The sequence below is a fragment of the Octopus bimaculoides genome, chromosome 21, assembly GCF_001194135.2.
Source record: "Octopus bimaculoides isolate UCB-OBI-ISO-001 chromosome 21, ASM119413v2, whole genome shotgun sequence".
In the NCBI taxonomy this organism is placed as follows: Eukaryota; Metazoa; Mollusca; class Cephalopoda; order Octopoda; family Octopodidae; genus Octopus; species Octopus bimaculoides.
Window position 1 is genome coordinate 30,402,040 of NC_069001.1, and position 2,817 is coordinate 30,404,856.

At 36.7% G+C, this 2,817-nt stretch overlaps 1 long non-coding RNA gene across 1 annotated transcript in view; it reads left to right on the plus strand.

Moving 5' to 3' along the window:
• LOC128250458 (uncharacterized) overlaps window positions 1-2,817 on the plus strand; it is a 317,604-nt gene that overhangs the window by 97,688 nt on the left and 217,099 nt on the right. Inside the window, exon 2 of the long non-coding RNA XR_008266476.1 lies at window positions 1,608-1,662. This is a non-coding gene — a long non-coding RNA (uncharacterized LOC128250458). The remainder of the gene's footprint in view (window positions 1-1,607; window positions 1,663-2,817) is intronic.

Consider the following 2,817-nt stretch of genomic DNA (forward strand, 5'->3'; position numbering starts at 1 on the left):
TGTGTGTGTGTGTGTGTGTGTGTGTGTGTGTGTGTGTGTGTGTATACACGAGTTTCCACCGATCAGGCGATTCAGCGAAAATATTGTTTCCCAAACATTGTACGCCGTATTGTTTTGTACTCAACTTTAATTTTTATGTGAAAGACTTAAAGCTGTCTAACATTGTAATAATCATTATATAAACAATGAAAAATATTTTCGATCGGAATGATTTGGATTAGAGAAAAATATATTAAAAGGAAAAAATAAGAAGAGTTAGTTACTTTGTAAATTCAGCAAATTTTTCCATAATATTATGCAGATTATTTCAATAAAGTTATTTTACTGCGATGTACAAAACAAACAGACTTCTTGGTGACAGCTGTTTCAAAATAACGAATGAAACCTTAAAAACAATATATGCGAAAGCCCAGTGTCACAGTGTCTCTTTCAGAATGTCGGTCTGTGCTAAAATCACATACAGTACACGTATACATCCATATGATCGTTAAACATTTTCTGAAGATGTGATTAACGACATATGGTTAACACAACATCTTCAGTGCTATTTTGTTACACTTTGCGCATATTTATTCCAGACACACATAAGCACACATGGGGAAGTACACACGCACTCTCACACACATAGAAATACATAAATATATATGTATATATAATTCGAGTGGAGGTAATATCGGCGGAAAACTAGAGGGACACGACCTATTATCCAGCAGAATATACAATATATATGCACACTTACTTCGACATTAATAACGCGGCATAAAGCACAACATAACATATATTTTGTACTTATTTTACTTATATATCTTTTTAAAATGTCTATATATTTATACATATTTTTAAATATATTTTAAGATATTTGCGGACTTATAAAAATATGTTGCCAAAAGAATGCAATCTATAAATGTAGTGTACAAATCCATAATGGTCAAAGGAGAATATATATTGGTAGCTCGACGGGTTTTAAGCAAAGGTATAGAAGCCACCTTAATTCCTTTAAGAATCCAAAATATAGGACATCCACCACATTAGCATTATTCATAAATGACCTTGGTCCATCTTAGCTCATGCCTCTCCATTTAGAAATGGATCCACTAAATGTGGATTATGCATCAGGGAGGCATACTTTATTTTCAAAGATTTTAATCATGGCATGTTGAATAAATTTACTGATGCAATTCCGGCTTGCACGCGTAAGATTATCTCAACATTTTTGAGGAAGTTTAAGAATCGAAAAAAAAAATTGAATCTGAGTATTATTAAGAAAGAAAAGTTATAATACGAACTAGGAATAAGGATGAAAGTAAAAATAATAATTTAAAACCTAAAATTTAAATTTGTAATGTAAAATTTAAAATATAATTCAAAATTATACTATAATTAATGACGGAAATTCTTGTAGATGTTATATTACTTAGCAAGGATGTAATTGGTATGACTTGAACTCGGGATGGGAATGGAATTAAAAATACAATAAAAATACCATAATGGACTGGTCTTAATGAGACTTTTCACAGGGCTGTAACTGGAATAACTATAAAAGAATAACTATAATGTTACAAATTTTTCGAATGTGAACGTGATTTGGATTTATTTGTTTATTTCAGTGTGGCTTTTACCTTCTTCGTGAGTTAAGGAAAGGTGTTACATTCTTCGTGAAACGTGAGTTACTGTTATTGTGTTATTTCAAGAACTGTTTTATTGCTTTGTTTCAAAGCTAATTGTTGTTAATTCCCCCGCGCGGGGAAATTGATGTCGAATAGTTATTAAAATGCTTGAGTCTTATATAATATCGACGTTTTTATATCTTATTACGTATATATTTTGTACTTATTTTACTTATATATTTTTTTAAATGCCTATGTATTTATAAATGTTTTTAATTATGTTTAGATATTTGCTGGCTTATAAAAATATAAATGTCTATATGCTTGTATCCCGAGGAAGTAATTGAGGTGACGGCTGACTGCACCACGGGTAAGGCGCCAGGACTGGATGGTTTACTCTGCGAGTTGTACAAAAGTATGCCAGACTTGTTCGGGCACCTACTGGCAAATGTCTACGCGAACTGGCAGCAGAATGGGTTTATTCCCAGATCTGTGCGCCGGGGAGTGGTGACGCTTGTCAGAAAGGACCCGAACAAGGGGGATTCCATTGATAATTTTCGGCCCATCACTCTGCTAAACGCAGAGTTGAAGATTTTGGCCAAAGTGTTATCGAAAAGATTGGCGCGTGTCGCGGACGGTCTGATCGGGGAGGCACAAACATGTGCCGTTCCCGGCAGAACCATCCAGGATAATCTCCATCTTACACGATATACTTTAGAAGGGTTTAATAATGATGTTGGCAAGGGTGGGGCACTGGTCCATTTAGACCAATCTAAGGCATTCGATAGGGTTGATCATCGCTACCTGGTGTCCGTTCTGCGGCAGTTCGGTCTGGGTCTTGGTTTTCTCTGATGGATCATCGAGATTTACAACATCGACTCGGTAGTTCGGGTGAACGGCTTCATATCGAAGCCGTTCAACATCAAACGCTCGGTTCGTCAAGGGTGTCCGCTCTCCCCGATTTTGTATGTGATGGCCCTCGAGCCATTACTGCGAAAATTGAGCGGCATCCCGAGACAGCCAGGTTGTGGAAAATCGGTTTCTGCTTACGCGGATGACATCACTATCATCGTAACCGAAATGGACCACCTACGGTTAGTGGGCAAGGCCATAGAGGTTTACGAGACGGTGGCAGGAGCAAAAGTTAATCGTGAAAAGTCAGTCGGCTTGCAGCTCGGCACCTGGAGAGGCAAGTCGATGCCTCCTGATA